Genomic DNA, 16688 nt, shown 5'->3' on the forward strand with positions numbered 1-16688 from the left:
CTAACTCCCACAGCCAAACAGAGGATTCTGAAAGTGCTAAGAAGAGTGCCTCATGTGCAAAGAAGCCCCCAAAACATTATCAGTGGATTTCCAAGCAGAAACCTTGCAGCCCAGGAAAAAGTAGAATGATACATTGATAGTTCTGAAGAAAAAAGAAACAGAATACTACAGCATATCTGAAAATTTTCTGGGACAGATAGGCTTTCTAGACACACACACACATACACAAAGCAATGGAAGTTAATCTTCACCAGACCAGCCTTATAAAAATGGCCAAATGCATTTCCTTTAGTTGAAATAAGAGGGTAATAATTAGTACAGTGGAAAAAAGTGAAAGTATAAAACTCACAAGTGAAAGTAAGTACAGAGTCAAATTCAAAATACTCTTACACTCAAGTGTGGTGTAATCACTTTTAGTTCTAGTACAAAAGGAAAAAATATTTGCAACATTAATAATATAAAATCTAGGAGGAAAAAGTTAAACCATAGAGTTTTTCTAGGTTGCTGAAGATAAGTTATCAACTTAAAATTGTATGTTGTATGTAGCTTCCTGTCAATCACAAAGAAAAAGTACTGAAGAAGGGACCCAAAATGTAAAGAGAAAGGAATTAAATCCTACCACTACAAATTATTATCCAGTTACAAAGAAAAGCATCAAGCAAGGAAGAGAACAAATAATCTATAAAATAGTCATAAAACAATGACCAAAGTAGAATGATTACTCTAAATATAAATCTCTCAGACTACCCAATCAAAAGACATAGACAAGGCCTGCTTTGTGGTGTGGCACAATGAGTGAAGGCCTTCCTGTGATGGTGTCATCCCATATGGGCATCGGTTAGAGTCCTGAATGCTCCATTCCCAATTCAGCTCCCTGCTAATGCATCTGGGAGAGCAGTGCAAGATGGCCCAAGAACCCACGAAGAAACTGGTAAAGTTCCTTGTTCCTGGCCTGGCCCAGCCTTGGCCATTGTGGCTATTAAAGGAGTGAACCAGATGATGGCAGATCTCTCTCTCTCTCTCTCTCTCTAATAAATAAATAAATCTTTAAAAATATATATGTATGCACCTAAAAGAGAAATGCATCTAAATATTTAAAGCAAAATCTGATAGACCTGAAGTCAGAAATAGACAGCCCTACAACAATATTAGGGGAACTCAATACTGAATCACAATGGATGCATCATCACAGAAAATCAATAAGGAAACAACAGAATTGAAGAACGTTACAAAGCAAACACACATAACAAATAGAGAACATTTTGTCCAACAGAAGAGCAGAAGCAGAATACAAATTCTTTTCAAGCTCACATAAAACGTTTTCCAGGAAGGTGACATGTTACGCTACAGAACAAATCTTAATTAATTACAAAAATATTGAAAATATATTAAGTATCTTTTCTGACCTTGATGCTATACAATTAAAATATATAAAAGGACAATAAAATGCATAAAAATGTTGAAATTAAATAATATACTTCTGAACAATGGCTCAAAGAAGAAATTAAAAGTGAAATAAAAATATGTTGAGATAAATAAAAATGGAAACACCATATATCAAGAAGAGAAATATCTAGATAAATTGTGAACATTAAGAAAAAAGAAATTTCTTGAATAAGTAACTCATCATATACATTAAGGGACAAGTAAAAGAAGAATAAACTAGGTTAAATCTTAGTAGGAGAAAGGCGGTAATAAAGATCTGAACTCAAATAGATAAAATAGCAAGAAAAAAACAATATAAAAGATCAATGAACATAGACTTGATTTTTTGAAATGATAAAGTTGACAAAAATTTTGCAAGGAGAAAAAGGGAGACGACTCAAATAAATAAAATTATAAATGAAGAGACAATGTTACAACTGACAACACAGAAAGTCAAAGAATCATAAGAAACTACTATGAAAAAATTATAAGCCGTGATTCCAAGATGAATGAAAAAGGAAAAGATGTGCACAAGAGAAATGCAAGATTACTTTCAGAGGATCTCCAATTAGACTCACAGCTGATTTCTCATCAGAAACCCAACAGTGTAGAAGAGAACAGAGACATAGTCTAAGTCTTGAAAGATACTAAAAAAAAAAAAAAAAAAAGCTGTCAACCGTAATATTGTCCCCTGAAAAGCTCTCATTCTCTCATTTATGAATGAAGCTGAAATAATGACCTTCCATGACAAACAGAAATTGAAAGAATTTGTCACCACTCATTCAGCCTTACAAATGATGCTTAAGGAAGTGCTACACACTGAAACACAGAAAATATTTATCACTATGAAATAACGTGAAAGGAAGAAATCTACTAAGAATACAAAGGAAATCCAAAGCAAACAATAGAAATATTTATGGGAAAATGGAAAGGCCAAGTCATTATTTATCAGTAGTAACCTTGAATGTAAATGGCCTAAATTCTCCAATTAAAAGATACAGACTGGGCCGACGCTGTGGCTCACTAGGCTAATCCTCCACCTTGCGGCACTGGCACACCGGGTTTTAGTCCCGGTCAGGGTGCCGGATTCTGTCCCGGTTGCCCCTCTTCCAGGCCAGCTCTCTGCTGTGGCCAGGGAGTGCAGTGGAGGATGGTTCAAGTGCTTGGGCCCTGCACCCCATGGGAGACCAGGATAAGTACCTGGCTCCTGCGTTGGATCACTGTGGTGTGCTGGCTGCAGTGCGCCGGCCGTGGCGGCCATTGGAGGGTGAACCAACGGCAAAAGGAAGACCTTTCTCTCTGTCTCTCTCTCTCACTGTCCACTCTGCCTGTCAAAAAAAAAAAAAAAATACAGACTGGCTGAATGGATTAAAAAACAAGACCTTTCTATTTGCTGCCTACAAGACACTTCACCCACCAGAACACACAATGACTAAATGCGAAAGGATGAAAAACGGTATTCCATGCTAATGAAAAGCAAAAATAAGCAGGCAAAGCTATCATAACATCAGACAAAATAGACTAACACAAAAACTGTTAAAAGAAGGGCATTATGTAATGATTAAGGGATCAATTCTACAGGAAGATGTGAGTATAATAAATGTATATGCACCCAATAGCAGGGTACCTGACTACTTAAAACAAATGTTAATGGATCTAAACGTAGACATAGAACCCAATAATAGTAACAGAGGACTTCAATAGACAGATCAACCAGACAGAAAATCAACAAAGAAACAACAGAGCTAATCAACACTGTGGATCAAATGGCCCTAACTGATATCCTCAGCACCATGCTAAGTACTAAGGACAAATGACTAAGAGACAGCAAGGCATGACCTCTGTCCTCAACAAATTTGCAAATTTTTAGAGAGACAAGAGAAAAAATTCAGTGAGTATCATTAAATATGATATTATTTTGTAGCAGGAAACTCGGACAGAGAGGCAGGACACACCAAGGCTCTTACCAAGAAAAACAGCTTTTTCTTTTGCTGTATGGCCCATAGGAGAGTTTGGTCTCCAAATTCTGGGCCCTGAACACAGCTGTCCTATATACCCTAGCACAAACAACTTTAAATTTCCTAATACATATACAGTTACAGAGCTTTCGATTGGGTATTTTAGTGCTATAGCATTGCTCACACTACTCTTACACAATGTCACCTATGCATGCACCCAATAGTGTTGACCTAATAGTGTTGCTTTAGTTGACTAACTGCATTTGTGGTATTTCTCAGAAAACCCCCCTCCACCCACTTGTACCTGGAAGGCTCTTGTTTGCAAGCCTCTACTGTTGTTTGCCTTTAGACAGTTTTTTCTACATGGAGGAGAGGGGTCCCTGCCACAATATAGTACTAGAGTTTCCTAGAAAGAAGAAATCAGTGTGTTGAGAGTGTATCAAGGATGTTTGCGTGAAAAGTGGGAGGTTTTTGGACAGACACAACAGTGAGGCTGAGTCCCTAAGGTACCTGCAGCCCATCTGCACACTTGCCTGTGTAGCACATGGGTCCAAGAAGTTGATGGGGTACCAGGAGGCATTTGCCTATCTACAGGCCCCTACAGCACTCACATCACAGTCAACAGACTGGAATTTGTCTTGGGATGTGATATATGCCCATCAAAGAGTGACATAAGAATTGGGAAAAATCTTCTCAATCCTGTAGTACACAGTCATTAGGCTCAATATGATGCCATAGCATGTTGTTTGGTTTTAAATACATTCTTGCCTGTAATAGTTCAGACATGGGTAGCATCGTTGCGTTGTTTGAAAGGCATTGACTAGCCAATTTACTTGTAAGCTGAGCCCCAGAGGTGGGCATGCCCAGAGTTCTGATGACTGAGAAGTTCTGGTTCTTGGCAGAAATGGAAGAAATTGGCTGACCTTTATATTCTTTTGGCTTCACTATAGCACCTGTAGGGTCATTCTTCGAGGGTGTGAAATCTATTTTCATTTTATAAATAGTCAGATACATACACACTGTATTGCATTCACCTACCTTTTATGGGATCTGCAATGCATCCTGAGAATAATTCATTTAAAATGAAATGCATTTCAAAAAATTGGTCTCTTTGTGCCTTATGGCCCTTGTAGACTTGCCTGCTCCTCTCTTTATTGAAGGATGATTTGATTCTGTTTTTATCCAAGGGAACCAACCTTGTTTTTCTGGTAGTTAATTCTGCACAGCGTTGAATCCTACAACCTCTGCTCTCATTCCTTTGGGATAATTTCACTGATCTAGAGCTCCTACTCATACCGGATTGGTTTAGTTGTTATGTTGCTTGATTTTTTTCTCCCTGCCAAAAACCTGTTGCCCAGGAGGCTTTGCCTGCCCTCCTGAACCAGCTTTTCCCATTCACAGCAGAGCCATCAGACCCAGAATATAAGACATGGAAATGAGAGGTGCCATTGGTGTGGTGCATTTCACATGGTCAGCTTACTCTACCAAATATTTTATCTAGAATGATGAATTTGCAGAAGAATTTTTAAATCAGTCACAGTTTACAGGCAGCCAAAGCCAGAAGGGGTTATGAACAATCTCTGATGTCGGGTTTGTGGTACAAGAAGAAAATGTCTATTAAAAAACTGAAATATTTTGAAGGTGTTTAAGTTTGCTTAATACATGTCTTTTTCTTCGAGGTAACTGCTTTATATATGGTTGAAGTGTCTGAAATTATGCCAATTGGAATGTAAAATAATCAGGATTTTCCTGCCCCATTCTTATTTGAATAAACCTTATTACACATTGCTTTTACCCGTGAGTAGGTTATTGCAGTGCAGAGTCAATATCGCTCACATGATTTAGATTAAATTACAGCAGTGCGGGTCTCTTTTCTTTCTTTTCTTTCTCTCCTGAATATAAACTCACTATGATTTTCGTTTGGCTGGCATTTGCTCCTTTGACTTTCCCCCATATTCAAGAGATGGTGTATGCTCCAAACACATAACATTATCAACTTTAAGGGCTGCAATTGATTGAATATTTTGACAAATATACCTCTCTAATTCCTGAAGCCATATGGACGTGCAGGATGCCATATGGAATAAAGTACTCTGCCTCATGAAATGATCCAAAAGCACTTTTTTTATTAGCGGTTATTTCCTTGAACTGAAAACTGATTAAATTTTGAATATTCCATCACTGGGATAGTAACCCAGCCAACCATATATTCTTAGCAGCATATTTAGTGATGAACTATCTTGATGAAGTCCTTGATAGAGGTCACCACATGTTTTAAAATGTCAGGAAAAAAAGTTACTTGTATAGTATTTGTATATCCATTAGATGCTTTCCGTACAAAGCAACAGGAAACCCTCCATTAGTTGTCTTACCACAATGAGGAAAATGGTATTATCTTGGATAACAAGAAGTCTCAGGTACAATGATGCAAGGGTTGGTTGAATCCAAGGCCTCATAATGACATGGAAAACAGTACTCCTTTAGTCTCTGACTCTGCCCTTCTGGCCTCTCAGTGAATTTCTCCAGCTGGCTGGCCTCATGGTTGCAAGATTGCTATGGCAATCAAATAACACATATATATGTGACAGTGTCAAGTGGCAGCAGATAAGTCATCTCCTACTGACCACCTCTTAAAAGGAAAATCCTTTCTCAGAAATCATTAAACAGATGCCTCTCACAATTCATTCTTTGTGTGTTATGCATCCATTCCAAAACTGAGCTTGTACAAGGTAGATGGAATTTCCATGGCTGCCCTGGAAGATTCTCCATGCCTATAGCAGAGAGGACTGGTGTTCTCTTAGGAACGAAGAGTCAAGAGTAAGATGGAGAGTCACACAGCAAGCAATATTTGCTACACTCTGAGAATATTTCTAGAAAATCAGTTTGAGCTGACTGCTTTCACAAAACCTGCTGGGTAAGTTCTTTCACATGGAGGAAATTAATTTACCTTCAAAGATAATCAAGAAAATATTTTAATTGAACTATAAGGCATCTTAGCCACGGTTGTTTGTTGAATACTGACATTAGCAGTGTTATCAGAGCTGCTGCTATTTTTTAGATTTATTTTTTATTTATTTGAAAGGCAGGAGAGAGAGAGAGAGAGAGAGAGAGAGAGAGAGAGGAGAGAGAGGAGAAGGACTCCATCTGCTGGCTCATTCCCCAAAAGGCAACAAAGGAACCAGGATCCTAGAATGTATCCAGGTCTTCCATATGAGTGGAAGAGGCCGAAGAGCTCAGGGCATCTTCCACCATTTTCCCAAGAGCCATGACTGGAATCAACACTCATGGGATGCCAGAGCTACGACTAAGAGAATGCCTTGCTGAAAACAAAGAATGTATAGCATTGGATTTCTCTTTTGTTGCTAATTGACTGTAAGAGTTTTTTCAAATATCTAATCTATAATTTTATTTCTATTTATATGATGTGATTTTTTAAACATCTCCTATGAAGTATTGATGAAGGTGGAAAAGTAAAATTAAGAGGATCCATTAGACACCAGGACTGGAGTTTGTTTGGTAGAGTAGTTTTAAGATACCCTTGCAGATTAAGGTGTGAATGCTCTGGTTTACCATGCATCAGTATGGTGGCCTCTTGGCCAGAATGCATATTTTTAACATTTTCTAATGAAATAGGCTTGTCTCACTGAAAGGCATGGGATTTGGAATCCCTAATATCTGTGCAAGTTGATTCACTCTGTGACCCACAGCAGTCCACTTTTTCAGTGACTCAGAGTTCTTATCCACAAGATGGTAGTTGGTGGGAGTGGTAATTAGTAATTTCTGAACTCGTTAAATTCTGTAATTCTCAGTTAACTTAAAAGAAATGGAATGTCACAAAAGGTCAAAAGGAAGCAAACCATTGTGCCTATGCAATACTCAAAGCCATAGATAATCATTGGGATTATAATCATAACTATAGCTCCTGTGCAAATACTGGAATAGAAAATAAAGTTTTAGAAAATCACACTTTATAACTGATAGACTATAACAGAGAACGGGGTTTTCAGGCCCTCTTCCCTCAAACATGAAGCAGTTGTGCAGAAGGTATATGGCCAAGCAGTTCAGATCCCAAATGGAACGCTTGTAGGCCATGTCATAGTATCTGCACTCAAGTCCAGCTCTGGCTCTGGCTCTGGCTTCCTGCTAATACAGATCCTTGGAGAAAGCAAGGGATTGCTCAAGCGTTTGGTTCCCTACCACCTATGTGGGAGACCTGGAGGGGATTCCCAGCTCCATGCTTCAGCCTGGCCTATGGGTGGTAGATTCTCTCTCTCTCTCTCTCTCTCTCTCTCTCTCTCTCTCTCTCTCCATATGCACTTCTCTGTGTATCTCTTCACCTCTCAAAAAATATATATTCTAAATGTTGTTTGATTTTTGTAAACAAATATCTATTTTCTTATTCTTGGTTACAGAATATTCTCTGGTAAGAAATCTAGGTTTTAGGGATAAATACGCACAATATACATAGGAAAAACTCAGATGGCATTAAGTTTAACTTTCCTTGTCTAAAACCCCATTAAACTTCAACATCTAAAATCTAAAGAAACAAAGAACATTGTCTCAATGCATTTATATGGGAAAAATAGACTATAGTGTTTATAATCCACTTATATTGTGTGCTCTAAATTTCTCATTCACATTTCATTTTGATTCATCTTCATCTTGTGTATTGAAATTCTTTTATCCCATTAACACCCTTTCTTTCAGAAATCTGTAAATGAACATAATTAAGGAACATATTTCTTAAGCACCAGCTTCTGAAATATTCATTATTAACCTGCTGGCTACATTTGTCCCTTTTCATATTTATATAATTAATTAAGCCTCTGTCTTTTAATACATACATTTTCAAATAATTCATTAATACTATTCAGGTTTTCACTTGTCTATCCTTTCTGCATTTAAAAGACATGGGCTCTGTTAATCAGAATCTCTCTCACCTTTTAATTTCCTAGTAGACTTGAAGCACTTGTGGACAATGAATGTGGAACTATTTTTCTAGTCAGTTAGAAGAGAAAATGACAATACATCTAGCAGGACTGGGGAGTGCACTAGTACTAAATCTCATGATAGGGCGTTTGATGAGGGAGATGAGATGCATGGGCCAGATGTTAGTTCTGGGAAATTTGTGGGGGCAGGGTAGTGTCAGATCCAAATAATCTAAAATTGCTGCTTTCAAATAGCGTTTGAGCTCTAATTTTGGCTGATGAGATCCATCTACTAGTTTTTCACAGGTTTGTTAATACAAATCATCTTGTACAGTTTCCAGGTCCTAACTTTCTATATCAGAAAAAAGAAATTGGTCCAAGACAGGTCATAAAGTTGTCTCTGATAAGCCAGCATCATTCCATGAACTGCAACAATTTGGTTTCTGGATTCTCAGCACCTATAAATGATTTTAACCTGTGTAGAGGAAGAACAGAGAGTATAACAGATTTTAGTAACAAGTTAGCGGCCATTGATACTTCCACACAACTAAAACAAATAATACAAAAAGAAAAAAAAAATAGAGAATCTGGCGCCATTTCTGCAAGTGTTCCCAGACCTTGAGTTTGCCTTCAATGACAAAATAACTACAGAACAATCATTTCATGCTTGTTTACTCTGGAAAAGTCCTCAACTGAACAGCTAAGAAAAATAAAAATTGGGAATGGGCTTGGTGATGTCAATAGCTGCTTCTGATTTTCTTCAATTAGGGTTTCAATATAAATTTAAAATTCAGTGAACTGTCGCACAGATTTGCTGAGTGTAAGCGAGTGTGCTGTTTAATGGGGTCTTGGGTTGGTTGACAGAGAACAATTTAAAGAAGTCCACAGGAAGTGAATTAAGTTCACTTCAGAATCTCAAAGAAATATATTCATACAGAGAAATCAGCCTAACACTGTGCATCTATCATGCCTCAAAAGTTCTTTAAAAAAAAAAAAAAAAAAAAAAAAAAAAACTTTATTCCTAAAAGGCCAGTATGGAGTTCACATTCTCTTTCCTTATTCCAGCCAGATGTTACCACTGGGAAAGACAAATAAAAAGAAACTAAGGCAGATAGTATCAAGTACTGAAAACTGCTTATAAAAAACAAAGACAAAGAATTGCTACAATATAGGGTAAATGTGCTTTCTTTTCACTTTTTTTCCCGGTGATGATCAGCTCCAAATGTGCAGCTGGCCATTGGACAAGGTGGGAGAGGCAATGATATTGAGCTGAGATGCAAGTGACAACAGTGAACAGTCATTGGAATACTTGAACAAAGGGCTGTACCCCCAAAAGAGAACAGCTGGTCCAAAGCCTGAAGATTGAAAAGAAAAACACATGTTGATGTGTTTGAAGTTAACAAGGAAATCTGTGAGGGGCAAAGATTGGACTTGAAGGAAACGTCGTAGGAGACAGAAAACATGAGACAAAGTCAAGCTCAGTGGAGTTTTTACTCAGCCTGAGAGGCGGTTATAATCCTAAATCAATATTGAGCTGCAGAACGTATTTGAGGAGGAGAGTTAGTTAGCTATTTGAAAGCAATAGGGGGAAATGAACTATTGATGAATCAAACCTAGAAGGAGTAAGTTCCAAGGCTGTTGTCTAGTACTGAGGCAAGACTTAATGATGTGCAGGATGTGGATGGTGGAGGAGAAATTGACAAGACATGGATACATATAGGGAATATCCTGAAGATACTTTTGAAAGAACTTGTTTATGAGTTGAATATAGGGAAAAGTGGGGGCTGGAAATCTTGCATGAAGAGAGGATGTTGGCTTCAGGACTTGTTTGTGAGGTGACCGATTAGTTGCTATTGGGATGGCTGAGAAGAAATTGTTGTGTGAGGAATCAGGAACTCTGTTGTATATAAGTACAGATAAGATCTGACATGCAAAGCAGACATCAGAGAAGATATTTCAAGCAGATAGCAGGATTTGTAACCCTGGAGAGTTAAGAAAGAACTCAGAACTAAAAAGTCAAGCTTGAATATTCTCAGTATTTAGAAGACATGTACAACTATGGAACTGTTGACAATGACCTTGGACACCAGGGAAATTGCACAACAGATTAGGGCTTCTCAGGAGGGAGAATAAAGGAAAAGAGACTCTGTAAGATGCTCCTGGACAAGAGAAAAAAAAAAAGATATAAAAGAACAACCTAGAGAAGAAGGAGAGTGGGCCAGGGTCAAGGTTACAATGCCAATGTCAAGGTTATCAAAGCCAGGGGTGTGTCCAGAGGGCCCACTGATGACTGTGATGAGAGCAGTTTGAGTAAAGCCACTAGAACAAATACGATGAAATTAAAGAAAATACTGGATGTGGATACACACCACTTTGTGAGGTTTTTCCATTGGTTTAATTTGAAAAAAAAAAAAAGAAAAAAGAAAATGAAGCTGTAACTGAGTGAGGGAAGGATGGATTCAAGGGAGAGCTTTTGCTTTCACTTTTGAAGAACAGACGTTGCAATAGGCACATTTCTATGCTGAAAGACATACTAATAATATGTCACACAGAAAGATCCTGCCTGGGTCCCCTTTAGCAAAGGAAGAAAATACAATTGGAAGTGGGCTAGAGGGAATAGCTATTTCAGTGTGCACTGGAAGTGATGGACATCTCTTCTTGCAGAACCTACCTCCAGCTGCAGCTGCCTGGCTCTTCAGAGACACCCCTGCCAATGATGGGGACTTTCCATGCATAGAGGGATCTTGACTTGGATAAGGGACTTTGAGGACAAGCTCAGGGCAGCTGAGAGATGTAAACAAGACACGTATCCATTACAAGTCTGCCAACAAAGTGAGATTTTTTTTGGTTGAATTCATAAGTTCATTTATTAATTTGCTCACTCAGTAAATATATATTGAGCACTCTGTACGTACCATTTATGCTAAATGCTGAGGATAAAATAAATAAAACAGCTTGTTTCTTTCTGAATACTTTTCATTGACTTTTTGAAATGTGAATGCATGTCTTATGCTATAAACATGCACATACCTTCCCATATGCAGTAAAACTAGACACACACACACACATGCACATCCTTCAGCATGGTTCAAGGGCTTCTACAGATCCGAAATTCCAAAGATGCTCAATTCTCTTATATAAAATGGTGTAGTGCTTGAATATAATCCACGAACATCCTCCTCTAGATTTTATATCATTTCTAGATTTTTTATAATACCTAATACAAGGAAATGCTATGTAAATACTTCTTATAACATTTAGAGAATAAAAAGGTTTGTATATGTTTGTTACAGTTGTATTTTTTCTAGTATTTTGAGCTTACACTTGATTGAGTCTGCAGATGTGAAACTCATGGATACTGAGGGCTGGGTGTGTATGCAAATGTACTTCAAAAAATTTGTGAAGAAATAGAATTAAAGACTATTTTGGTGCAAAACATTATTGAACTCCACATCTAGTTTCTTTTTTTATATAATACATATTTTCCATGGTGTTTTTGAAGTCTCCTATGCATGCATTTAAAAAATGTTTGCACCAAAATAAATTTACCTTTTAATTCCATTTACCCAAGTAATGTTTGAAGTCTCCTTCTGGATATAACTGTGTGTGTGTTTGTGTGTGTAAGTGGCATGATTTTTTATGAAAATTCTGTAGCAGTCTTAGTCCAAAATTTCCAAAAATATAAATTTTCATTATATGCTTACATCTAAATAAGGCTAATTATCATAGGTGCTCAAATCTAAATTATTAGGGGAATTATTAGAATATGCCTTAAGGACCTTGGAAAATTCTTGATTCTTAATCTGAATAATGGTCTTAAGCTAAATTTAAGATGGAAGTGCATGCATACACGCTGTTTAGACTGCCAGCAAACACTCTTCGTGCCTGAACCCAGAAAGAGTCATGCTGTCCATTAGCACACACTTACTCATTCAGGTGAAAAACGCCATCCAGGGCCAATCTGTCTGTAGAACGACCCCCACAGGATGGAGCTCTCAGCATTACCCACAGTAATCCGGCATCCCCACCAGCAAACGGGGTGTAGAGCTTGGGCAGCCAAGAACAAGTGGATAGAAAACCATGGTATTAGCAGTAAGTTGGTTCTGGTGGCAACTATGAGACATTGGATGCTTGAGAACCTCTGGGCCTCATTGTGTCGGTGACATGCTGATTACAAATTTTGCCATGTTTCATTGTTCTGCTTTCCTTGATGTGATAAGTGTTGTATGAAAACTCCCTAGGAAGTCTCAGAGTGCTTGAGACCATTCAGGCCTCCTGAAGTCTACAATGGGTCAATGAAAAGTTCTATAATGCTTTCTTCTGCCGCTTTGTCTCATGTGACAAATGCTGCGTAGGAAGTACTACGACAGTGTCAGAGGTAAAGGAGGGGAGATTCCTCTTCCTTCTTGGATATTGCTGGAGAAGAAGTCAAACAACAACTCCTGAATGGCTGAGGAGAAACTGATCACCAGAGGGGTTCTGTTGTGTTTTCTATTTGCTTTATAATGGGAGATACTGAGTTTGTGGCACGTGTGGCTGTGAATTAAGACCTCCAAAATGTTTCCCAATTTGCATTTAGTTTAAGTCTCTGAAATATTGGGATTTAAACTTAAGTGTTAAAAGAAAAAGAAGATAGTGAGAACAGTTTATGCTAAGCATTGCATTTTTTTCCCTTTTAGAATAAGCTCATATCATTTTAGAAAAAATAACAATTTACCAAAATTCATATGTGTAGTAATTGCCATAGATAAAACTGGACATGTATACTCAAAAGTGTTCACATGAATATAAAATATTAAAAATGCTATTCCTTGGATGTTTTAATGTACCTGTGTTGCTATGTCTGGAATACACACACACACACACTAGTCTTCAAAGAAAATTTCTGGTAGAAAAAAATGTATGGATTTCAAATGTTTTGCACCAGTGCAAACTTATGTTTTAATTCCATTTCCTGTGGCTGGCGCTGTGGTGTAGCAAGTAAAGCCGCCACCTGCCGTGCTGGCATCCCATATGGATGCCAGTGCTTCAGATCAGCCCAGCTGTGGCTGTTGTGGCCATTTTGAGAGTGAATTAGTAGATGGAAGATATTTCTCCCTCTCTTTCTATGTCTCTCTCCTCTCTCCCTGCCTCTGCCTCTCTGTAACTCTGCCTTTCAAATAAAAAGATAAACCTTTAAAGAAAAATTTCATTCTCCACTAAATTTTTGAAGTAGTCTCATATTTATTTATTTGTAGTTAATGCTGATCATACATATTTATGGTATAGGGTTTGATATTTTAATATTATGTGTATACAATATATAATGCGCAGATCAGCCTAAATGGCGTATTCACCTCAAACATTGATAATTACTTTATGTTGGGGACATTCAACATCCTCAATACTAGTCTTTTAAAATATACCATTAAATGCTGTCAATCAAGATATCTTCCTGTGTTGTAGAACATTGGAAGTTACTCTTCCTCCCAGCTGTCGTTTATCTACATCCTTCACTGGACCATTGCTATGTCCACTTAATATAAAAATTGTATGGCAAAAAAAAAAAAAAAATCTGCAGATAGTCAAGAAGTAAGGCTGAGGGTGAGAGATCCACAGACGCAGGCTAGAGCTCAGAGCTGACCAGTGCATGCCACTCAGTGTTCATGGAGAAGCCCCAGGAGGCTCTCTGGCTTCCATTCTTTTTCCCTGATATCAACAAGACAAATTCAGCTTTCAAATCATGCTTTATTCTCATGCTGCTTAGTGGATATTTTTGCTTATCTTGCATTTTATTTTATAACAATTATTAGATGTGGGTTAAGGGACAGGTAAATATACTTGAAATCCAAATGACCCTTTGTGAAATGAATTGCAATTTTTAATTATTTTCTGATACTGTGTCCTAGCAGATTAATAAAAAAATGCATCCTGTTAAATGCGCACCTTGTTATTCTAACATATAAGAAAATATTGTATACCTATGTAATAAATATTATAGAACATACACAAATTAGAAAAAAAAATAAACACTGAGGGGATAAATGCTTTGCACAAGTAAAATACTACTCGTAATCCCCAGGTCCCATAACAGAATGCTTGGGTTCAAATCCCTGCTCTGCTCCAGATTCTAATTTCTTGTTAATGCACACCCTGGGAGGCAGCAGGCTGAGGCTGTTAGCCGAGTTTGTGCCCCTCATGTGAGAAACCTGGATTGAGTATCTGGTTCATGAACATTTAGGAAGTGAAGCAGTTGACAGGAGGTTTCTCTCTTTCTCTGTCAATCTCCCTCTCTCCTCTCTCTCTCTCCCCAATAAAATAAATTTAAAAATTTACAAAAAAAAAAAACACTGAAATACATGTACATGCAAATTATTGGTTACATTTTACCTCTTGTTTGAATAATGCATTCATGTACACGTGTGGATCATGGATGACTCATCTATCACATGAAAACTTGTCATAAAATAAGATGGAGCCTTGAATGAACCAAGGTCATTGGAAAATCATGCATTTTTAAAAAAATGGAATTGGGCATGTGTTGTGGCATGGCAGGTTAAACCACTGTCTATAATACCAGCATCCCATATCAGAGTGCTGGCTCAACTCCCAATAACTCTGCTTGCTATCCAGCTCCTTTCCAACGCTCCTGGGTAAGCAGCAGAAGACAGCCCACTGCCACGCATGTGGGAGACCCAGATAGAGCCCCAGTCTCTTGGTATCAGTATGGCACAGCCTAACCATTGCAGCCATTTCCAGCAGATGGAAGATAGATTTCTGTCTGTGTCTCTCCACCTCTCTATCACTCTGCCTTTCAAATGAATAAATATTTTTTTAAAGTTCACAGAAAATAAAATTAAGATGTAAGTTTATTTTAATAAATGAAATCATTTTATTTTATTTTTTTTGACAGGCAGAGTGGACAGTGAGAGAGAGAGAGAGAGACAGGGAGACAGGTCTTCCTTTTCCATTGGTTCACCCCCCAATGGCCACTGCGGCCGGCACATCACGCTGATCCAAAGCCAGGAGCCAGGTGCTTTTACTGGTCTCCCACATGGGTGCAGGGCTCAAGGACTTGGGCCACAGCAGAGAGCTGGACTGGAAGAGGAGCAACTGGGACAGAATCCGGCGCCCCAACCAGGACTAGAACCCGGGGTGCCGGCGCCGCAGGCGAAGGATTAGCCTATTGAGCCCCAGCACTGGCTCTGAAATCATTTCATTTTAAGCACTTGAGTTACTAAAACAGATTTTTTTTAAAAACTTGAAATGATAAAGAAATTGGCGAATATATAATATGTCTTCCTAACTGTGATTATTCATTCTATTTTATGTAAAAGACAATACTCAGAGTTCAGTACAGCAATGCTGAATTGGATGTAAATCCAAGTTTTAAGGACTATTGTTGTTGATCGTTGCTTTACTTTTTTTGCCTGCCTCTCCAATTCACTTTATAAAATATCACAATATGACTAGTAGTAGCATATCTGAGTTTTTCTCTGCACACTGGTTCAAATGGGCTTGTCTCACCAGCTGCATCATAAATTAGTGGTTTCGTTACAGGAATAATTTAAATACTTGTTCACTTGGTGCTGGTCAGTGAACCTAATCAAGCACAGAGATGCGGTACCATGTGATGATATATGGGAAAATCATGTGAATAAATTGGCGTGTCCTTGACTTCGCACAGGAGAACTCTCCCACAAGAACTGATAGGCAAGTAGAATTCAATAGAGTTGCAATACTGGCTGTTAGCATAAAGATTTGAATCTCTTTCATATCAGATGGAAACAGGCAGTGTCCTGAGCCCCCTAAGAAAATGATCACCACTCAGGGCTGGGGCTGTGGCTCAGCAGGTTAACGCCCTGGCCTGAAGCGCCATCATCCCATATGGGCGCTGGTTCAAGACCCGGCTGCTCCACTTCCGATCCAGCTCTCTGCTATGGCCTGGGAAAGTAGTAGAAGATGGCCCAAGTCCTTGGGCCCCTGCACTGCGTGGAAGAACCGGAGGATGCTCCTGGCTCCCGACTTCAGATCAGCGCAGCTCCAGCCGTTGCGGTCAATTGGGGAGTGAACCATCTGATGGAAGACCTCTTTTTTCTCTCTCTGCCTCTCGTCTTTCTGTGTAACTCTGACTTTCAAATTAAAATAAATACATCTTTTTAAAAAAAGAAAGGAAAGGGAAGGGAAGGGAAGGGAAGGGAAGGGAAGGGAAGGGAAGGGAAGGGAAGGGAAGGGAAGGGAAGGGAAGGGAAGGGAAGGGAAGGGAAGGGAAGGGAAGGAAAGGAAAGGAAAGGGATCACTATTCTGACTCTTCCTCCAGACTCTCTCTCTTTCCAAGAAACAGAAACTCAACTTCGCACCTCTGCAGTGATGTGACGAGCATTCATATGGACTGACC

General features: G+C 38.5%; 1 long non-coding RNA gene across 10 annotated transcripts in view; it reads right to left on the reverse strand.

Annotated features, from left to right (window-relative positions):
* Positions 1-16688, reverse strand: part of LOC149127989 (uncharacterized) — a 159262-nt gene that overhangs the window by 68252 nt on the left and 74322 nt on the right. For 2 of the 10 annotated variants that reach the window (XR_016230200.1, XR_016230195.1), the window contains 2 exons: positions 10983-11095; positions 8323-8786 (listed from right to left, as the gene is read on the reverse strand). The exons of the other annotated variants lie outside the window; for them this stretch is intronic. This is a non-coding gene — a long non-coding RNA (uncharacterized LOC149127989). Of the gene's footprint in view, positions 1-8322; positions 8787-10982; positions 11096-16688 lie in introns of those variants that run through there. 10 annotated transcript variants of the gene reach the window in all.

Source organism: Oryctolagus cuniculus, chromosome 2, assembly GCF_051225735.1.
Source record: "Oryctolagus cuniculus isolate XC-2025 breed Fujian yellow rabbit chromosome 2, ASM5122573v1, whole genome shotgun sequence".
Taxonomy (NCBI): Eukaryota; Metazoa; Chordata; class Mammalia; order Lagomorpha; family Leporidae; genus Oryctolagus; species Oryctolagus cuniculus.